This window comes from Bemisia tabaci, chromosome 2 (assembly GCF_918797505.1).
Source record: "Bemisia tabaci chromosome 2, PGI_BMITA_v3".
In the NCBI taxonomy this organism is placed as follows: domain Eukaryota; kingdom Metazoa; phylum Arthropoda; class Insecta; order Hemiptera; family Aleyrodidae; genus Bemisia; species Bemisia tabaci.
The window spans coordinates 39993207-40017131 of NC_092794.1; positions in this window are offsets into that span (position 1 = coordinate 39993207).

A 23925-nucleotide genomic window follows, 5' to 3' on the forward strand; every position below is an offset into this window, starting at 1 on the left:
AAATTTTAAAGATAAAATATTTGACTTCGTGCGATAAAATATATTTTAAATTGTTTTAGAGCGCATATAAGGCTCAGATCAGTCCATACTTTTCTTTTTTATTTTACGAAGATTCTGAATTAAAAATGCAAAAGTTAAATGAAGAAAGAGGACGTTATCTGCTCCTTCAAGGACTTTCCATTCACGTGTGTAGCGTTTCTTGCAAAGAGCGAACCGCTTGGGCTCCTACAAGAGGCTCACATAAACACATGCAGTGAATGTTGTATCACTCGTTTATGAAGGGGCCCACATTCGATTTTCAGTAAAGTATAATTTTTAATTTTCTCTTAGGAGTAATAAGAAAATTTGGTTCAACAAGTTTAAGACTTTGGCCGGATTCTTTACCCCTTAGAATCTGAAAGTTTATTGGGGTTTTAGGTAAGTACGGAGGAACACTTGAAAACACAATGGGTGCATTGTATAAAAATCTTAAGCACTTTTCCACGTAAGAGAAAAATTAGCACCAATATTTAATAGCTGATCAATATAGAACAGCACTCTCAGAGAAGCACTGCCTAAACGCCATTTTTCAGTTTCTTTTTACTTGGAGAAGATAAATGCATTTTTCAAAAGATGTGGCATCATCGCTCGACAGCAATGAATAAGAAAAAAATGAGGCTTAAGTAATTTCACAATTTACTCTGATCATTGATCATATTAAGGTAGCCATTGATTCTCTACCCGACCCTCCTCCCACAGTCAGGGAGGAAACGTCAAGAGGCACAGAGCAAATGACAGTAAGCAGCGATGTAAATCTTATACTTGAGGCAACTTTCTGGAAGTGTTGATCTGCAAAAATACAAAGCAAGAGACGAATCATCAAACTGATCCATCTACAATTAATGGTCATCGATAGAGACAGACATTAAAATACATTATAATAAATCAACCACCATTTGATAACAGAACGAAGTTTTCATGAGAGTTAGACCCTTCCTTCTGGGGGGGGGGGGGGGGGGCGAGGACCTTCCTTAGACCTTTCCTTCCAAGAAAATCTTAAAAATGGACCACTTCACTACTTACAGGTCTGAGTCGCTGAATGAAATACATTTTACCAGTCAATAAAATTTTAATCTCACGCACTCGTCGTCTAATGTTGACGGATGACCTGATCCAATCGCTAAGTATACATAGGATGGGAAGTGAGCACATCTGAAATGCAAAGCGATTCAATCTTGTTACAGCTTTAGTAGTATTTTAAAATTTAACAACTATCTGGTGCCTTAAAAGAGATGAAAGAAGTGCAACACCCCAAGTAGCATTTTTCAACGGAAAAATCGCGATATTTCGAAAATAAATTGCGATTTTATCGGCGATAAAATCGCTAGGATCATCAACATCTGATCGATTATCCTCGATCTTTTCGCGATTTTGTTGCGATAAGATCGAGTATAATTGCTCAGATGTTGATGATCCTAGCGATTTTACCGCCGATAAAATCGCCAAAAAACGGGGTTTGCGCTGTCAGCCGATTTCCGTCAGGTTCAGCCGTCAGGTCCTTTGACGAAGACGAGAGTAAAATCCCCAGAGCCTCTGCGGGGATTCGAACTCGAGTCGCAGCGGAGGTAGGCCAGCACATTGCAACTAGGCTACGGCCACTACATGATTAAAGAGTGTGCGAATTGAAGCCTCTTAGATAGATCGGCGCTTCGCAATCGCAACCTTACAACTTTTGGCATTGCGTACACTGACACCGAGTTTTTATTAGAATTTTTTTTATTTTCCCTCCTGTGTATTTTATTTCATACCTTGAAATACGGTTGGTAAAATAAGGTTCCATTAGTAATATCATCATTCTGTCTCTAAAATTATCAATAATAGTGAGATGGCAAAGTTACCGATGGACCTTGTTAAAAACGCCAATATTTGTTATCGACTGTGGTAGAATCACCGAGATAAAATGCTAAAGTCACCGGGAATTGATTACCAATAAAAGTGGTATTCCTACCTGAAAAAACCAGTAAAAATACCGGTTTTTAGGTAAGCTTACCAGTCTGTCTTGGTAACATTTCCAATAATTGGTAAAAAAAGTGAGATGGTAATGTTACCAACGGACCTTGGTAAAAAGGCCGAGAATTTTTTCTCAATGTAGGCGTACCCCCCACCATCCCAACCCCACGCTCAACCCCGTATCGAATTGTTCTTACACTTCCGCTAATTGCAATTTAACCCCTCAGAACAAACTCCGCGTCACCTAACTTCTCCTCTCCTCACTCCCAACCCCACCTCATACCCTTTCCTTTATGACCATGCAGAGGCGATTTTAGAAGTAGGCACATTTTCATCTTAATGGGGGAGGGGGAAGCGGCGGCGGTGGCATAGAAACATTATGGACTCAGCCATGTGAGGTGCTCATAATGTGGTGGCCCTAAGGAGGGCCGTTGGAATAGGGCTGTTCTATCGGTTGTCGGTAAGCTACCGAAACAGTTCCGTTAAGAAAAAGTTACGATAAGAGCGCTCTTGCCGATAGCGATCAGAGTTTTCGGAGCTGGCGAAAATAAGATGTTGCCATTTGTACATCTATTTTACACGCCGCCGCGCCAGGCAATCTGATAAACCTACACACAGGGCAACAATGCATTAAGTGCGAGCTCTCATAACTCCGATAAGGCCGGCTGTTGTCGATGTCATCGCCACTGTCGGTACTGCCGCCAGTTTCAATAAGAGACGATGTCGATAGTGTTCCGGCAAGAATTCGTTTGAACACCCCTAGAGAAACCGAAGGCGGGAATGAATTCTCCATTGCCTCTCTGCAGTCTCTTCGAGGGCTTGGGACACACGCTTTCTCCCCTTCCCCGCCCACCCATCATGGGGTTCTGAGAGACTTGCTTCACTCCGCCTGTACTAAACAGAGCCGAACGCACGGTCTACGTGATTCAATGTCTTTGGGCAGTATCATCTGCAAAAGTGCCGATAAAGCCCCTCTTCGGTTTTGGGATGCATGTCGCTAGTGAAAATATTATATAAATATGGGCCCAGGCATGATCCTTCCGGTTCTCCTACCTTTATTCTTCTACATGTTGATAATTTTCTGTTCTCCAGGTAAGATTTGATTAGTTTATAATGATTAAATCGTAAAAAATTCGAATTTTGTAGAGAATACCTAGATGCCAGACGTTATCAAAAGGTGCTGCAATATCTAAAAAAATCATCGAACATACCTCTTTATTTTTCAGCGTCCTCTCTATAAGCCTCCCAACTCTGTGCACTTGTTCTATGGTAGAATGTGACGTCCTGAAACCGAATTTATGACTTGGTATTATCTGTCTTTACTCTAAAATTGGTAATAGTCTTTTAAAGTAAGCCCTTTCAAACAATTTACTTACCACTGACAGTAATGAAATCGGCCTGTAGAAATCTACTTTTTTCATGGGTTTATTTGGTTTCGGGACAACAATTACTTCCGCAGTCTTCCAGAATTCTGGCATGTACCTATCCTATTTTAATAATTGCGTTTAAAATTTCGGCTAATTTCGCGATCACCCTCATTGGGAGGCTGTTTCAGAATCTCGCCTGTGATCCCACCAGCGCCCGGGGCTTTTTTTAATTTAATTTCAGGACCACATGCTTAAGATAAAGAAACTGCAAAACATTTGATTTGAAGCGAAAATGAAAAGAGAATGATCAAAAAAAAAAAAAAAAAAAAAAATCAATGTCAGGGTTTGGACATAGGACTTGTAAAACTGATTTTCAGAATGCACTTTAAAATGAACCGATAAACCTGAGCTTTAGGTTGTAAAATACGATGAATATTATTCTCAAATGCTTGGTTAAAGTCAAAAATGGATTTACATTAATTAAAGAGATTTCGAGTTGTTTGGATCGTTTGTGTTAGGTATCAATCTTCGCTTTTTTACAATCATACAGAAAATACAAAAGGTGGTCGCAAGGCAGCCATCTTGAAGATTTGCTGTGACGTAGAAAAGTACCTACACGGACTGGCGCGCTGTTATAAAAAGTATATTTTATGCATTTCATGATGGAACCTGTATAGGGACCTACATCACCACTCAAACTAACATCGAAGGTCATGTAATTGAACATTAGTTACCATTACTCTCCAATTTCTGCTGTTTTGACGCGCAGAACGTAATTTAACATGGTTATACCTTTAAAACAGGACGACTCGAGATAAAAGTTGTTATTATATGAAATATATATTTTTAACTTACAAATTATTTTCAGTTGCAGTCGAACATTGATAGAGAAACATATTGAAACATAAAAAGTCATACAGGGTTATTCAAAAGTTACGCACCACTGGCCATAACTTTAGTTCTAATTATGATATCGATTTGCGGTTTGTGGCGTCCTTCCTCATATCGAGAGGGAAACTTTTTGAGGTACTTTTCAGTTCTTCACCCCCCCAGGGGAAGGGGGGGAGGGGGGCAACTCAAAAATTTCAAATGGCAACCCCCATCATTTGATACATCGTTAGAAAGAGCATGAAAAAAGAACCCACTTTAAGAACGGAAACATACATAAAACCCTCGCTGCCCCCCTCTTTTTTCGTTGCAGAGCTGCTAAGAACCGGGAAATTCGCCAGAAATGATGCCCCCGTTCTTACCAGCTCTGCAACGAAAAAAGAGGGGGGCAGCGGGGGTTTTATGGATGTTTCCGTCCTTAAAGTGGGCGGCAGTTCCTGTGTTGCAGTTCTCCGGCTGGGCGCAACGTTTCAAAGGTCCGCGTCAAGTTCTACAGTGGTTTCGGGCATCATTTCTGGCGATTTTCCCGGTTTTTACCCGCTCCGCAACGAACAATGAGGGGTGCAGCGGGGGTGTTTTGGATGTTTCCGTACTTTAAGGGGGTGGCAGTCCTTGTATTTCAATGCTCCGACTGATCACAACGTTTCAAAGGTTCTCCTCAAGTTGGACATTAGTTTCGGGTATTATTTGTATTGAATTTCCCGATTTTTACCCGCTCTGCAACCAAAAATGAGGGGGGCAGGGGGCTAAGAGTTTTGAAAACTCACTTTAAAGTCGCAGGCTGCGTTTGCGTTAACATTGGCAAGAAGTTCCACTCGGATTTCATGCTAAGTTTGAAGCTCTTCTGTGATTTTTCGCATTTTAATGCAATGTTTCATTGTAACAGGCCCATCCCCCCCCCCCCTTATGAGGGGCTGTGGTGGCCCGGGGGCAATATGAAGACTTCAGTATCTGACTTGGAGTATTCGAGGACTCTTTGAAAGAGAAACGGTATGTCCAAGAGCCGCCGAAGCTAATCTAAAACAAGCAGTGAACTCCAACACAATGTGCTGATAAGGCGCGTCATTAACTCGCACATATCAACCCCTTTAGTTTTCATTTACAGAGATTTCAAAATAGGCAAGCAGCACAACAGGATAATTCACGATCCAACACTGCGAGGTCAACGGGGCACCTTGACGAGACCGTGTATTGTGAATGTAGAAAGCTATTCGATCGAATTTAAGTTTTTTGATCTGCCTCAAGCAAAATCTTATTAGATTCATGAAGAAAAGTGCTACGGAATAATTTAAGCGAAGAAAGGAAAAATTCTGTCGAACACTTGAAGATAAAGTCGATTTAAAGGTATTTTGGGGCTAAAATACCCAAATCACCCAATCCGTTCTATAATTGAAAAGAAATTGACTCGATATAAATGCAATTGCATTAAATACGTCTTCATTTTGTTATTTTAAACGTCTTTCCATGCAAGCAAGTTCAACCATGTCGTTGCTTTATTCATTCATGAATTGAAAGTAAGCAATCTACATCCCGAAAATCTACTGATTTGCCGTAAAAAATTGCAGAAACTTGATATGCCAGGTCGATGCACCCACTTGTTGAATTTACCAACCAATTTCATGAGTGCAAAGGTGTAAAAATCAATATGCTATAGTCATTTTGGGTGCATTTATTTTTCACCGTGTATTGTATGGAGTACTGCTGTTATTCGACCCTTGTCTTCAGATCAAAATTTTTACAAAGAAGCCCCTTGCAAGAGGCGAATTTTTTGCAATTTCTCCCAGTTTTTTCACCGTTAGGTATATAATTGAATTGCTTCTCAAATTCTGAGGTCAATTATATTTAATTGTAATTTATACATTTCTTTTTTTCCCCTTCATTTTATTTTTTGTATCGAGAAGTCGAGGTTTTGTTGATTTCTTCGGATTTCGAATACTGTAACTTCTCTTCTATTCTGCCGATTTTTATGAATGAGGTCTCTTTTTATTTGTGTTTCAACGGAGAGTAAGGAAAAAATTGCTAAATACACGCGAAACAATTTTTTTTTAAAATTGGATGAATCAGCGTGACGGTGAAATGGTTAATCAAGCGTAAGTAATTGGGCGAGGGGCTGAGGAATGAGGATCTCGGCCGCCTGGCGACCCTCATCAGCTATTGTTCGTCGGGACGCCGACGCAGTGATCAGGAGCGTGGGGAAGAGAGGGCTAAGTGAATTCTTGTATGAACCACGTTTAGCAAACGGTCTAATGAGTCTCGAGGCTCATCACAGATTGCACTTACACAGATTGCCCTATCAGAGCAGAGGTACCAAATTTTGAAAAGCATAACAGGGTAGTGGAGATCTGTCAAAGCAACGTTTTGAAAAAAACGGAGTGAGTGAAATTCTCATTCAAGGAGTGCCGAACTGGTCAGCCATCCTCGAATCAGTTCGCTTGCTTCCGCTTATATATGCATATTTTAAATCAGCGCTGCGTATTCTTAGGCTTTTTTGAAAAAAACCAAGTAACGTAGACTCTTGGTACTCACTGCACATAAACTAGAAAGCCCCAGAATGAGAAACAACTTTAAATCATAATTATTGATATTGACGGATAAATAAACTTTTTACATGCTTTGGAAAATCTCAGAAGTTCGCGGTAGTCACTTTTCGGTAAGGAACTAAGGGACTCGGTTATTGTATCGAGCAGGGTTCGAAACGTTCGCAAAGGCGGTATACTACGTATACGCGCCAAAATGAAGGTACGGACCCCCTAAATGATCTTTGGACCCCCCTAATTTTTGACAGGGGGATCAGATCGACTTCTGGTTTTCGCCTTCTTTTTTCATGCTCTTTCTAACGATGCATCACATGATGGGGGTTGCCATTTGAAATTTTCGAGTTGCCCCCCGCCCTCCCTCCCCCCTCCCTCTGGGGGGCAGAAAAACTGAAAAGTACCTCAAAAAGTTTCCCCCTCGATATGAGGAAGGAAGCCACAAACCGCAAATTGATATCATAATTAGAACTAAAGTTATGGCCAGTGGTGCGTAACTTTTGAATAACCCTGTAGTTACGAGTCTCCAGAGCTAAAATAAGTGGGAACCTCACAACGTTTCCCGCTCATTTTTAAATTTCAAAGAGGTCTCGATTTTTTCGGGATCCTCTTGACCAATCAGAAGGGCGGCTTCATTTTTAACTGTGACGTAGAGAAGTACATTTCTCCGCTTGCCACCACCTTCTGTATTTTCTCTATGGTTTACGACCCCGACGTTTTGCAGTATTCCATGGCAGAAGTACCTCGCCAGGACGCGAGGTCTAAAGTGTGGCCATCGCCGGACGGATAGAGTGGCCGCCATTTTGGATAGCCCGAACGGCGTGGTGTCTAAATGGGAGCTCAAAATACGGAATTTTGAACTCGTATTTCGTGGCTTCAAAACGATATTGCTCCAAAAAATCGGGGGAAATTCCTGTGAGCTATGTGCACTTTCTAGTTTTTTAAAATGCAAGAATTACCAATTAATGAACAAGCTCATTGTTTCTGTAAACTTTTTACTCAAGGCAAAATCAAGAGCGCTGACGGACGCCGAACTTTATTGATAAATGAGCGAAAATTGCGTTTTTTGCGGAATATGGCCTATGTAACTCGTCAAAAATTGATCCGACGACAAAATTAGTTGTTTCAAAAATAAAGTTCGTTAAATTTCCTATAAAAGTGTTTCTGTACATCTTTTCGCTTAAGGTAAAATTAAGCGGACCGGCGGGCGCCGAATTTTGAAAAGTAAGCGAAAATTGTGTTATTTTGCGATTTTCGCAAAAATCCTAGGTAACAATGCTTTCATTGATTCCTACGTAATTTTTGACGCTGAATCCGAGTTTCAACTTTGGATAAAAAAATTCGGACCGAAAAGTTGCCAAATTTGGCAAGAATGTCACTTCTGTTGTTAACTTTATCGGCCGTACTTCATCAAATTTTGAAATTTTTGTAAAACTTTTTCTTACCGATTTTAGAAGATTCTGTAAGAAAAAGTTTTACAAAAATTTCAAAATTTGTCAAGAATGGCCTAAAATCGGCTTTTTTTTCGGATTTTGGCCTGTTATGTGCCGAAAATTGATCTGTGACCCGGTCTCCCGACTTATAATTTGAATAACGTGCGGTTGGGTCCTTCTAGTCCCAGGTCACGTTGATTGGACTCTCTCTACGCGGAGTCACCCAGTAGGGAGAGGGCTTTTGGCGTTGCCTGGGGAGTGGGGGGCCCGGCCGCCGTTTAGTCTATTGCCGTCTCCCAGAGATATTTGATGTAAGTTTTCATCTTACTTTTGGAAAGGTGAGGCTTCGGCCCCATCTAGTGGTTTTTATAGTTTAGTTCCGCACCTTTACTCATGTGCTCCAAGGTCCTCTCTCCTCTCTCAAACCTACTCGTGTTCGGATCTTACCTCTAATTATTTCATCTGAGGCTCCCGGGCCCCGCTTCAGATCTAACGATAAAATAAGTTATTTTAAAAAATAAAACTTGTTAAATTTTCTATAAAATTTTTTCTCATACACTTTTTTTGCTCAAGGAAAAATCAAGCGCGCTGGCGGGCACCGAACTTTTAAAAATGAGCGAAAATTGCGTTTTTCTCGGTTTTGCCCTATGTCTCCTTTATTAACCGTCTCACGAGTGATTTTTAGATTAATTAGGTGAAGAGGATAAAATTTACACCAAGAGACATGGATTGATGTAAAAAATAAGAAGCCCAACACATGACAGTGTGCGCAATTTTCGCTCATTTTTCAAAATTCGGAGCCCGCTAGCGCGCTTCATTTTGCCTTCAGCAAAAAAGTTTAAATGAACCATTTCATAGGAAAAACAAGCTTTATTTTTCAAACTAACTATTTTATCGTTAGATCAATTTTTGGCAAGTTACAGGACATAATCCGGAAAAAAGGCCGATTTTAGGAAATTTTTGCCAAATTTGACAACTTTCCGGTCCGAATGTTTTGATGCATAGTTCAAATTCGGATTCAGCGTCGAAAATTACATAGGAGCCAATGAAATCCCTGCTAAAAATGATGAGTAGGCTATTCAGAATTCGTCGACTCACATGAGTAGAATTTCCTACTCATATGAGTAGAAATCCTACTCATATCACTAAAATATTCTACTCATAGGAGTAGAAAAGTTCAACTCATTTGAATTCAATTTTTTTAATTTTTTAGAAGAGGGTGTTTTTGACCAGGAGACACCGACCTGGTACGTAAATTTGAAAAATAAGAACATTTTGTTCTTATAATTTTTTTCATGCGGTGACTAGTGTCTGAGATATCGGACACGGTAGATTCAACGCTGAACTCATGTGAGTTAAAATCTCTAGTCATATGAGTTGGAATCTCTAGTCATATGAGTCCGGCGAAAAGTGAATAGAGACATTTTGCTCATATGAGTTGAATTCTATTCGTATAAGTTGAAATTCTATTCATATGAATTGAAATTCTATTCATATGACTTTGATTTTCTTCTCATTTGTACTCACCATTTTTAGCACGGAACATTGCCACCCGGGATTTTTGCAGGCTATGGCTCCTTTTTTGGCTAATATTTGCCTGGACTTACAACCGTGCGCTTTTTTATAATGTCTTCTTATGTGTTGCTCCGTAGGAGAAAGTCACGAGGAGCACCATCTTCGATTTTACGTCTTATCGAACAGTAAAATAAATTGTGAAAATATCTAAGTAATGAAACTTCTAGACCGATACTTTTTACGCTGGAATATGATATAGGTACCTTACTTTCGAAGATTTTTTACAATCACACTTTAAAATTTACAAATATGCCCTTTAAAAATAGACGCCTTAAATCTCGTGCTTAGGAGTAAATCAGATAATTTTCTACTTTACATTTGAAATTTACGACCAAAGTTATCTTCATTTACTATAATAATCTGTTGAGTCAAAGCGCTTATTTTTAACTCTTGTAACCGTCAGATTTGGTCAGGATTGTGAAATTTTTCGTAGCCCTCCTGACCAGACGTCATTCATCAGGTCTTTTGAAAGGCCCTATAAAAGAAAAATAACTCTCAATATCAATATACTGCTTGACCGATATCATTTACAGAAATTGATACCTACCGTAATTCCAATTCAAAATTGATTACGATCAAACTTAAAAGTTACTCTCTTGCCGATGAAAGTTGGCCACCATGCTAGATTTGGTGCACCCTATTTGACCGGGGACCTTTTTTTTGACACTATACTTGAAATTCACGACCAAAATAACAGAGGAGATGACACCTCAAACTACCCTAGTTGCACAATTTAAAGTATACCTTAATCTATTTTAATAATTAGGACACGGTCGCCCTTTTAAATTTTCGGCATTTTAAAGGGTATTCCGCGGTCAAACCGTAGCACACTTTTGTGTGTTTCGTGTTATTCAGGTCAACCTATTGATAGTATTCTTTTAGCAATAAGTAGTCTGTTACGCGATTTTTTTCCTCGTTAGCCCTCTTTCTTCCGAATTTAACTTGGACTGAACGAGGAGTTGCACCAAATTTCCGGAAAAATGAGGGTTTTTTGAATTTTCACTAACATACGTTTGCAAGGAGAGAAACAACAGTAAGAATAAAGTTCTTTGTTCCTTTGATCCTGTGCATTTTTGTTGTATTTGCAATCGTTGCCATGTTATTGTCGAAAAAACTGATTTTTTCATAAATTTTGACTTCAATGTCAATCCGAGTAGTCCAAATGATGACGAAAAAATTCAGGGAGATTCAGGCTTTGTTTTTAGACATTTTCGCCACTTTCACGCTATGTCCGTTTTCAAAATAAAAAAAGCCCGAAAATGTCCCACCGCACTCGATACCTACGTAATACAGCTTTCTCGCTTGTTTTCTCTGTTCCCAGGCTGTCCACTTCTCCAATTCGTTTGAACAGTACAGCTACCTCTGGCTGGGTGATAGGCATGAATATCTGAATCAGTTTTTAAAGTATGGGAAACCTCTCACGCCTGAGGAAGAGGAAATTATTGGTAAATTGGATGAGGAGGGTCAGCCGATCATCAAAGAGACCTCTCCGAAACTTGAAGACTATAAAGCCCAAGTAAATTTATACTTTCTGTAAACCACACTAAACTTTCTTACCCTGCTAGCTGCAGAATGATTATTGATATCGTTAAAGAGAGCGATAAAGAGAGGGGAAATGGAGGAATCCTACAGGTGGAGGCGGGTGATTGCGATGGACAAAGGAGAAAAGTAATAAAGCAACTAACGGCAATCGACACGAGGTCCCATAGTCATAGTCCATAGTTATAGTCCATAGTTATAGTATAACTGTCCATAACTGTAGTCTTACTCCATAACTACAGGGTGTTTCAGACCACCCGTACCAGGCCTTTTTCTCGGTTGGTATAGGTCGTACGAAGTCGGAGATCGCGGGGTTGAATAGGGAATTGACCCCAAGGAATCCGAATTTCGTGGTCCCGAAACCCCCCCACCCCCCCTTGGGGGGTAAAGGGGGGGTCACGATGCTAAAAGTCACGGTTCCCGACCGAATTGCGGATAGATCGCATCAGAATTGAAAAGCACGGAAAATTTCACGTGGAATTGACCCCTAAAAATCCTAAATCGGACCATCCAAGGCCCAAATTTGATCCCCTAAAGAGGGGGACAGTACCCCCCTCCATAATTTCTCTTTGGTCTCAAAATTGACGTAAATTCTCCAGAAAAAGACGGTTTCCCAGGTAATCGACCTCGAGAAATCCAAATTTCATGGTCCCGAAGCTCCTCTAGCTCCCCTTGGGGGTTAAACGGGGGGGCCCAATTTTAAAAATCGGGGCTCCTTTCCGAATCGCAAATTGATTGCATCCAAATTGAGGAGCAGAACACATTTACATCTTAAGTGACTCCTAAGAGTTCTAATTGACCCCCCTGAACGGCAGAAAGTAACCCCTGAGGAAGGGGGCCTCGCCCCCGCCAAAAATTTCTCAGGATTCCTCTTTGGTCGCAAAATTGACGTCGATTCTCCAGAAAAAGATGGTTTCTCATGTAATCGACCCCGAGGACTCTAAATTTCATGTTCCCTGAGCTCTTCGGGGTCGATTACATGGGAAACCGTCTTTTTCTGGAGAATCGACGTCAATTTTGCGACCAAAGAGGAATCCTGAGAAATTTTTGGCGGGGGCGAGGCCCCCTTCCTCAGGGGTTACTTTCTGCCGTTCAGGGGGGTCAATTAGAACTCTTAGGAGTCACTTAAGATGTAAATGTGTTCTGCTCCTCAATTTGGATGCAATCAATTTGCGATTCGGAAAGGAGCCCCGATTTTTAAAATTGGGCCCCCCCGTTTAACCCCCAAGGGGAGCTAGAGGAGCTTCGGGACCATGAAATTTGGATTTCTCGAGGTCGATTACCTGGGAAACCGTCTTTTTCTGGAGAATTTACGTCAATTTTGAGACCAAAGAGAAATTATGGAGGGGGGTACTGTCCCCCTCTTTAGGGGATCAAATTTGGGCCTTGGATGGTCCGATTTAGGATTTTTAGGGGTCAATTCCACGTGAAATTTTCCGTGCTTTTCAATTCTGATGCGATCTATCCGCAATTCGGTCGGGAACCGTGACTTTTAGCATCGTGAACCCCCCTTTACCCCCCAAGGGGGTCGGGGGGGTTTCGGGACCACGAAATTCGGATTCCTTGGGGTCAATTCCCTATTCAACCCCGCGATCTCCGACTTCGTACGACCTATACCAACCGAGAAAAAGGCCTGGTACGGGTGGTCTGAAACACCCTGTATGTAGTCTGGCCTTATACAGGGTTATCCAAAAGTCACCTACCACCCCTGTAACTTTTTTCTAAATTGAGATAGAAGTTTGAAACTTTGGGAATAATCCTCGGTTGAAGGTAGCAACTTTTTGGTCCCCCAAAAATTTTGGGGGCGGCCCCCCAAAGGGGGCGGGGGTTAACTTTTTTTCAAATGGCAACCCCCCTTTTGAGCACAAAAGGGGGGTAATCAGGTATCAACCTGATTCGAAAAATATTAAAAAAAGAAAATTTTTGGAGCAGACCGCAGGTCGGAATGTTGATTTTTGACAAAATGGCGGCCGGTCAAAGTTCAAAATGGCGGAAATTTGACATCTCCGTTTTTTATCGGCGGATTGCTCTGAAACTCAGAATTCCAGGGTTCTTCGGGACGAGAAAAACGATTCTGGCATTAGTTTTCCAGAAATGTCAGTCCTTTTCAAAATGGCGGCTTAGAGCGGGAACTGGACATTTAGGCTGCTTATCGTTCGAATTTGTATGAGACTTGGTAACCGGGGGCATTTCGGCACGAGAAGAACGAATCTTTCATTGGATTTTTGAAATTTCGAAAAACTTTAAAATGGCGGCAAAAATGCGAATGGCGATGGTCGATGCGAATTTTCCGTTATTTTTCCGCCACCATTTTGACGATTTTCAGTGTTTCAAAAATGCATTGAAAGATTAATTTTTTTTTCGAGCCAAAAACCACTAGAGTATTGACTTTTGTGCAAATTCATCGGTAAACAGCCGTGATATGGATTTTCCGTCATTTTTTCGCTGCCATTTTAAAGTTTTTAAACATTTCAAAAATCCAATGAAAGATTCGTTCTTCTCGTGCCGAAATACAACCGGAAACCAAGTCTCATACAAATCCGACGATAAGCAGCCTAAATATCCAGTTCCCGCTCTAATCCACCATTTTAACCGCCGCCATTTAGAAAAGGACTGATATTTCTGGAAAACTAATGCCAGAATCGTTTTTCTCGTCCCGAAGAACCCTGGGATTCTGAGTTTCAGACCAATTCGCCGATAAAAAACGGAGATGCCAAATTTCCGCCATTTTGAACTTTGACCGGCCGCCATTTTTTTCAAAAATCAACATTCCGACCTGCGGTTTGCTCCAAAAAGTTTCTTTTTTATCTTTGATGAGGTATTACAAAAGGGGGGTTGCCATTTGAAAAAAAGTTAGCCCCTGCCCCCCCCCCCCCCCCCCAAAAATTGCTACCGTAAACCGAGGAACATTCCCAAAGTTTCAAACTTCTATCTCAATCAGGAAAAAAGTTACAGGGAATGTAGGTGACTTTTTGAATACCCTGTATGTGCATCCATGTGCAACTTTCTGAAAAAAGTTGGTGAGTGGCATCAATTTCTTCGTTATGATGTCTAAAATCAGAATTTGGATAAATACACTGCCTAACATGGGTTCTGTCCTTCAAACCAAACCATTTATTTCTTCGTAGGTTCTAAGAAAGTCCAAAAATGCCCATCTCTACTTCATCAAAATTGTCCGGTGTTCAGGACGCCGCCATTTTGAATTTTTCGAATTTGAGAAAACCCAAGATCAGATTTTTGCAAATATCTTCTTAGCTGTTAATCTTACAAAATAAAAAAAAACCGGCAGAAAGAACATAAAACTTTTTATTGAAATCACTCTTCCTTTTCTTTCCTAGCTTAATTTTTTGGTCATAAAATTGACGTTCTCTTCCAACATTAGCCGAAAAAAAGCGCATTTTTGCTGATTTTGGGAGAAACTTTGGTTCATATCTCCCAGCTACGAGTATCTGAGAAAAAAAACTGTAAAGCTCATTGAAAAGAGCGTAGAATTTACTTCTCAAACCCATATTGGGTACGTCAAAAGTTCCAAAGCTTGATTTAATCCTGTGAAAGAGCAGTTTAATAGCTCCGCCCTTAAAATGTGATTTCGTCGACCATTTTCCATTCGATCAAGAGAAAAACGAATTGTGTAACAAAGTAGTATAATAGTGCTGGATTCACACTATTTTGCGGGGCAACAAAGCCAAACATTTTCAATTAGAGTAAAAAATGTTGAGCTCGAACCCAAGTAGCAGAGGATGCATCAACTTGCAACAAAATCGTTTGATTCTTGGAACTAATGGATTGATGTGCAGATTGCCTACTCTCCCCCCCCCCCCCCCCCCCGAAGGAGCTATCATTATTGGAACTAGTTGCAATTAAGTTGAAACATGTTTCAACTTCAAAGTATAATTGCTGGTTGCCTAGTTTTAGATTTTAAACAACTCCGGTTCAGCAATGGGCCAGTTGCAAACTTTTGCTAGAGCAAAACTAAGAGTTGTATCTTATAGATAATACCTCAAAAATCACGATGAGCGCATCGGCAAAGTCTGAAATGCACTCATAACTTCACAATCTGCGTAAGAAATTTGCGGTTTTTTGAGCTTCCCGCTTCAAAAACGATACTACGGCACAGGTGAACATTTTCTTAGAGGAGTCGTTCCATTGGCGGCAATACTCATCATGGCCGACACCAATCCGCCAAAACACGTGTGATGGGACGAGATAACTCCTGAGCAGGACTAGACCAGATAACAATCGGCGTATTTACGTTCATATTTTCCTCGCCCGCCTTGATTGACCTCCTCGAATTACGCGAGGAACTGCGCAAGCATCGGCCATGATGAATATTGCCGACGATGGAGCGACTCCTCTAATAGAATGTTCACCTGTGCAGTAGTATTGTGAATCTTACCTTTCTTCCAGCAAGGGGTCCAGAATGCCTCTAACAGCTTTCATTTCTCAATTCAGATTGACATGTATGAGGAAATCTACAAGGAAGTGGATAAAATCCCGCCCAGTAAGATTATTTTCAATTGGCTTCGAGTTGATGTTCGTCCATTTAAACAAGACATGCTGAATAATATTTGTAAATGGAGTATGTTGTTCAAACAACATTTAATGGATTATGTTGTCAATAGGTAAGTTTATTTGTATCCAGTTTAGCTTTAATTTTCGCTTTTACATTACAAGTGAAATTATCTCTCGGATGAGGGTTTTACTTGAGAGGTTCAACAGTTACTTTGCTCAAGTACGATAATTTTGGAAAATTAGGATACCTATACCCAAACTCAATTTATCATGGTCAGATAACACCTTAAAAGTGTACAGTTTATTTTTTTCGTATTATACGAACCGGCCCTGTTTTATTTCAAGGTTAGTCCTATTCCTCTCGAATTAGCAAAACTCACTTAACATGTTCGGAGATGAGGGGCCGTCCGTAAATTATGTCAGATAGGTACATTCAACGGAGAGGGTGTCAAGAGGTTCTACATAAGTGTGCTCGCGGGGAAAGGACTGTCAGTTAATGACTTGCTTTAGGAGCCTGGTGGACCAGGCGCTTTAGTGCAGTTATTGCTATTTAGAGAAGATCGTGCTCAAGATTTCTAAATTATATAAAACCTTGTGGAGGGGGATAAGTTCGAACCCAAACTTTCTTGCTTGAAAATTGGACTTTGCCGGCAAATTTATTATGGACTTTAGTTCAAACTTAGATTTCGTTGAAATCCCTTGTATCTAAATTTCCTCAAAAATTGCACCAAGGGATGCGCCTTGTCCTCCAAGCCCTCCAATTTAGGCATAACGCTTGTTAAATTTCAAGATATTAAACATTTTGGCAGCATGAATGGTTTTCGCTGTGAAGAACAGTTCATTTAAATAAGTTTTGAGCAAAAGATCCGTACAAAATCTGAAAATTTCATATAAACGTTCTATACAAATAGTCTCAATAGTAAATAAATTGTCATAGAAATGAAAAGAATACTCGTTTATTTGGAAAAGTCCCATTACCTAATGATTTTATTACGTTAAAAAATTATCCAAATAGGCTCTCTACTCATGTTTCAACAGAAGCATCATGCCATCAAAATATTTAAATTATTACGCATTAATTCGTACAGGGTGTCCCAAAAGTCCCTACCACCCCCTCTAAAATTTTACCTAATTAATATTTTGAAACGAAACTTTGGGGATGTGCATCGATCAGTGTTAGCTACTTTTGGGGCCCCCCAAAATTTTCACCTCCCTCTCTTGGGGAGGGGCTGCGGGTCCCAACGTTTTCTTTCAAATAGCAACCCCCCACCCCCTTTGTGACACATCAATCGAAAGAAGATAAAAAAAAGAAAGTTTTTGGCGCAAACCGCTTTTCAAAATCTTAATTTTTGACAAAATGGCGGCCGGTCAAAGTTGAAAATAACGGAAATTTGACATCTCCTTTTTTTTGACGGATTGGGACGAAAACTGGTAAAACTGTTTATCGGTGGATTTCAAAGGCATTGAATCACGTAGACCGTGCGTTCGGCTCGGTTTGGTACTGGCGGAGCGAGGCAAGTTTCTCGGAGCCCCATGAAGGGCGGGTGGGGAAGGGGAGAGAGCGTGTGTCCCAAGCACTCGAAGAGGCAATGGAGAATTCATGCCCGCGCTCGGTTTTTCACGAATATCTCTTTTAGAGTTCATTTTCAGGCAAAATTCCTAAGAAGAAAAGTTATGGAACACATAATTTTACACTCGATTAGCATTGTTTCATTTTTCTGAACTAATTATTAAACGATTAAAAAAGCCCCACAATCCGACAAAAAATCACTGGAGCCGCCAGAAGCCGCTACTGCGCATGCGCAGATGTGCGCAACTGGGACACACAAACTCATCGATGCGGGTTTTTGCCACCACTCATCCCATTCGAATTTTTAAAAGTTGCCTCGCCTTCCGTAACACAGGATGCACGGTCTACGTGATTCAATGTCTTTGGTGGATTTGCATGGAACTTTGTATCGGGGGTATTTCGGCATGAGAAAAACGAATCTTTCATTGGATTTTTGAAATTCTGAATAACTTCAAAATGGCGCCAAAAATGGCGGAAACTTGGAATTACAGACGTTTACGGTTGGGTTCGCATTCAACTCGGCCGCCACTTTGAAATTGTGCAACATTTCAAAAATTTAAAGCAAGAGAGTCATTCTTGTCGAATCAGAAACCAACAAAACCCCGAGTTTGATGCGAATCCAACCGTAAACGTCTGTGATTCCAAGTGTCCGCCATTTTTTGGCGCCATTTTGAAGTTATTAGGAATTTCAAAAATCCAATGAAAGAATCGTTTTTCTCATGCCGAAATGCCCCCCCCCCCCCCCTCCCCCCCAATACAAAGTTCCATGCAAATCCACCGATAAACAGCCTAAATATTCCCTTACCGCTCCAGGTCGCCATTTTGACCGCCGCCATTTTGAGAAGGACAGGATGTCTGGAAAACTAATGCCACCAGAATCGTTTTCCTTGTACCAAAAAACCTGCGGATACCAGTTTTCGTCCCAATCCGTCAAAAAAAATGAGATGTCAAATTTCCGTTATTTTCAACTTTGACCGGCCGCCATTTTGTCAAAAATTAAGATTTTGAAAAGCGGTTTGCGCCAAAAACTTTCTTTTTTTTATCTTCTTTCGATTGATGTGTCACAAAGGGGGTGGGGGGTTGCTATTTGAAAGAAAACGTTGGGACCCGCAGCCCCTCCCCAAGAGAGGGAGGCGAAAATTTTGGGGGGCCCCAAAAGTAGCTAACATTGATCGATGCACATCCCCAAAGTTTCGTTTCAAAATATTAATTAGGTAAAATTTTAGAGGGGGTGGTAGGGACTTTTGGGACACCCTGTATGAGTTTCTACGGTGGACTGAAGATGAATAGTAAAGCAGTAGGGGTCATTTCACGTCAACTCAACCAGGCTCGGTACCCGACCCCCTTCGACTGGGCTGAAAATTGGTACACAGGGTCTTTATATAATTTTCAGAAATTCATTTGAAGGTTTTTCCCATCCGACGCCCCGTTCGCGAGATATCGACCCCCAAAGATGGGGCGAATGTCAGCGATATTCAAAAAAGCCCGTTTTAGCGATTCTCATTTTCTCGACTTCCCACTCTTTAACTCTCCATCGCGAGACTCAATATCAATCCATCATATATTGAATAAGTGTTCAAAATAAATTTTTTACGTAAATGCTAAATAAGCTATCGAAAATAAGCCAAACATTTTTTAAATGGCCGTAATTTAGGATTTTTTTAAAATTTACAATTTTTTTGCCATTCAATGTTCAAACTGAATTATGCAAAAACAGTTTTTCTGGTTTTTAATTTTTTTTCTACTTCAAGCTTAGGTATATACATTTGGATATCAACATTTTTTCAGAGACTTTCGGACGATTAAAGGCCTAAAAAAATTCAAATAGGTCAAAAAAGGTTTAAAATTGATTTTAAAAAAAGAGACGATTTTTTACATATTAACAAAAATATCTCAAAAATAAAGACTTCAAGTATCGAAATTTTTTTTCAGTTCAACCTCATCATGTATAGAATAGATTTATCAACTTTTACAGACTCTCATCGATCGATTAACAACCTTAAGAAAACAGAAATAGGCCAGAAATGCTCCTTAATGAGAGAAAAAGACAATTTTTTGCACGCGGTAATCGATGTATCTTGCGGGGAATCACTGCCATTTCTGATATTCTCTCTCTACTTCATCCTGATCCAAACGGAAATGAAAAGCGGCCGGAAATGCACAAACATGACAGGAAAAGACAATTTTTCGCACGGTAATCGATGTTTCTCGCGAGGAGTCGCTGTCATTTCCGTTTTCCCCCTATTCCAAGCTAATAGCATACTTTTGAAAAGTTTACATTATACACTATGCATTGATTGATAAATAATCTAAAAAAAAATTAGAAATAAGCTGGAAACTAAGAAAATTACGATAAATGACGTTGAATTGATAAGAGAAGTTGATATGAATCGACGATTTAAAAGGAGCCAATGCGAGCATCATAAAATTCGCCAATTAAAGACTTGACGTTGGAGAAATATGATGCACAACATCAGCGGTCCTTTGGGGGACTTTCAAAGGTGGAAACAGCCTGACACTCCTCTCAAAAAAGTTAGAAGCCGAGGTAACTAACTGAATATTACACCCATACGGCTTCTGAATAGAGGTAATGAAGAACGGCAAACCCCAATCGATTCAAATGAATCAGGTCCTTCTTGTCATGCCACTGACAACTTTCGAAGAGAGCTGTCTTGACATGACCAGGATCTCAACCAATGAATGGATTGAAGGAGCAGTTAATGAGGATAACTTTGGTTTCTCGTGGGAAAAAATGACAGAAAAAGACAATTTTTCGTACGGTAATCGATGTATCTCGCAAGGAGTCGGTGTTATTTCCGTTTCTTCTCTATTCCAAGCGAATGGTATACTTTTGTAAAGTTTAAATTTTACATTTTTCTTTGATTGGTAAAATATCGGAAGAAAAAAATAGTAATAGGTACGCCGGAAACCCTGCCAAAATGACGAGAAAAGGTCCTTTTTCGCCCGCCTACGAAAGTTTTTTTTCCAACTTGGATGACGTGGATAGGAAACCGTTGGCGGGCGATGTCCAAGTAGGGAACAAGTGTGCTTTAGCATCGACTTGACTTAGTATCCCAGCAAAAGATACTTTAAAGTGAGTAAAAATTAGACGTAGAAAAGGACAATTGGCTCGGACATTGTTCACGTATAGGAACAAAATATTGCCGTATAAAATTGATGATAAAGAATGCGAAAATGTAAAAGCTAAAATTTAATAGAGGGCGAGACATCATGCTGCCTTTCCATACACCCATATCATTTAGGAGGCATCCGAATTGGCCCCCGTCCCTCCACCTTAACGGTCGATTTGGCTCCCGTCTAAAAATGGGCCTCGAGTGCCTACGGTCGAATTGGCTCCCGTCTGAAATGCATGGCTCGAGGCGTGTGGTGAATGAGCCACCTCATCTATAAGGAACAAAAATCAAATAACCGTAAACTCTCAGTGCGTTTCTACCAAGACTGGCCGAGATAGAAACGGCAACCAAGTACTTCGACATGGAACCAAGACAAATAAATGGCACCATGGATCGATTGTTCAAAAAAACTAGTTTGGACGCTGCGAGAAAAACACTGTATTTTCCGACTGCAAAATACACTTTTAAGTATGCTGAAGCAAAGAGTATTTTACTGGTCATAACTAAAGCATGATTAGACTTCACATAGGAGGCAGACTGAGCGAGCGATTTGAAGAAATCTGCATAGCTGGGGAAGAAGACGACCCCCGATGACTCCGGAGACGGAGATACACAACCATGAGATTTAGAGTAAAAAAAAACTCAAGTCATCACTTCTCTTTTTCTGTCTCCGTTCATGAGCGTAAGGTCGTGCAGTAGAGGGAAAACAATTGACAACAATCATCGCATTAAGGCTAGACTGAGCGTTGATTGAAAAAATGCTGTATGTAATATGGTAACGCTTCATCATGAAGCTATACACATCACTAAGACTCTGTCGATCCATGAGCGCATAGAAAGTTTGGTGATGCTGGAAACTAACTTTTCTTGATAAATTGTACTTGTTAAAAGGGAATATCAAGAGTTTCAACGAGAATAATGTAAAAATCAAGATGATTCAGACCTCAATCTTGTCTGTAAACAGCTAAACGGCCGTAGAGAGAGACAGACTGATGATTTTATACCTGTTTCCAACTTTTTTTTTTTTTTGTTTATTTGCAGCTTTAAAAAGAATCGGTACAAGGAATTCTATTTCATACAATGAATGAAAGAAAGGTAAATGTAAAAAAGAAGGGAAAGACAAAAGGACAAAAGCCTCAAAAAGAAAAAATAACAAAGATAGGAGGCTAGATATTGAAAGGCTGGACTTCCGTTAAAAAAGGAAGATTCAGGGTCCATTTGCGGCTCTGGGAATTGCCGGTTTGCATACATCGGAAAGGGTGGTATCGTCGAGCGTTTTCCTCTTAGCAGTCAAGGTTGATTTGAGGAAATTTCCAATTGATGACCCCTTTAGAGCAGGTGATTAGCTTCTGGAATGAGTTTACGGTGAAACGTTCGCCTATCTTGTCCTCCAATTCCTTTCGATCCGTAGAGAATTGAGAACAATTGAAAAGAGTGTGCTCAGGGGAGTCGAAAATCCCTGGGAAGTAGGGGCAAGAGTCGGTGGTAGAAACGCTGATACGGTAGAGAAAACCATTGAAGACTCCGTGACCTGTGAGTGCTTGTGTAATGAAGAAATTAGGTTCTCCGTGTTCTCTAGTGAGCCAGCTCTCAGGATCAGTGATGAGTTGCCTAAGCCATCTGTCTTTCTCAGGGGTCGCGTTCCAGGTTTCTATCCATCTTTGTCGTGTTTCAGCTTGACTTTTCCTCTATTAGAAATTCTGTTGGGGGATACCACTGATAATGTCAAGGGCGCTTGAGGATACAGTCCTGTATGCCATACAAAGACGAGCTTTGATGGGGCGGATTGCTCTTGTAAGTTTTTTGATGTTTGTCTTAGATACACGAGACGCAGCCCAGATATTTACCCCATAAAAAATAATGGACAGCACTGCAGAGGTGATAAGTTTCCTCTTCAGGAAAGAGGGACCTTTTGTATTTGGCAGTATGCACGAGAAAGTTCTGATAACAGATGACATTTTATCACAAATGTTTTCTAGGAGGGTGTTGAAAGTTCCGTTGTTATCTAACCAGACACCAAGATATCTCAGAGCGGAAGAGGGGACGATAGGATGATCTATAACTTTACTTTTAACGTTTCTCTTTCTATAGTCCCTTTTTTTTGGTAATGACTTCAGCTTCGGTTTTGGTGGGTTCAATAGAGAGATCTGATTTTAACAGTTCACATTATTTGAGAGGTCATTTCTATTTTTCCCCTCGACTAGTACTGCAAGGTCATCAGAATACGCATACTTTTTAGCAGTGATTTCCGTCGCGAGGTCAACGATCTTATCGTAACAGATATTCCAGAGATGTGGGCCCAGGATCGAACCTTGAGGAACGCCAGAGTTCGTTTTAAAATAGAGACCGTTGGCAGAGATAAACCTATCTGACAGATAACCTAGAATTATCCTAATCAGATAAGAAGGAACATTCTTTTCTAGAAGAGACTCGTGGACGTCCCACCAGCTGAGGCTATTAAAAGCATTGCGAATATCCAAGGTGAGCACAGCAAGGCAGGGTCTTCTTTGGTTAAGGTTCTTTATTATTCCACTTCTCACTTTGTTGATGGCATCTGAGGTCGAAAAGCCCTTTCGGAAGCCATGCTGGTTCTCCAATAGTTCTATTTCAGGAAGGAGTCTGGTTACGATGATATGCTCAAATATTTTACCTGTTTTCAATTGCGATAACTCAGGTGAAATTTGTCAATTTGAGGCATTTAAAAGGTCGGACCCCCTATTTTGACGCTTTAGAGTCGATTTCAGGAGTAATCTTAGTGGTTCCCGGCGTTTAAAAGGTCGACAATTCGTTTTGAAATTTGAAAGTCGTTTCCTACGGGGAAACGCCATTAGTGCAACAAGGACAGCCAATTTTTTGGAACCCGAAACCGTAGTCAGAAGAATCAATGCTGGCTGTAACGTAAAACTAAATGAGTCCATCCAACCGTAGGGGGAAGGAGACCCAACTTCATACGGGAGCCAATTCGACCATTAGAGGAGGAAACATCAATTTCAAACGGGAGCCAATTCGGGTTCGTCCATGTGATTGATAATAAGCCGGGATTGCGTGGACGCTAGTCATCGGCTGGTATACAATGTTTTTCGATTTTTGCATGTTGTTGGCGACTATTTATTCCTCGAAATTTCTGCACTTTCCATAACAGTGTTGATATTTTCTTGTGAAAACAAAAACGTTCTACCACAGGTTGTCATCCCTGGTGGATCTACTAAGCAACTAATAGATAAAATAGGAACTATGCGAATGTCCTCCTTCGGAGGCCATTGAAAGTAAGTTGGTCCGTTTGGATGCATGAACCTCACTTTGACATCCTGTTCATCCTTGAACATTTCTTTAACAGCGCCGAAGTACCAATCTTGGTCTTAAATGTAAGCAACATAACAATTTTCG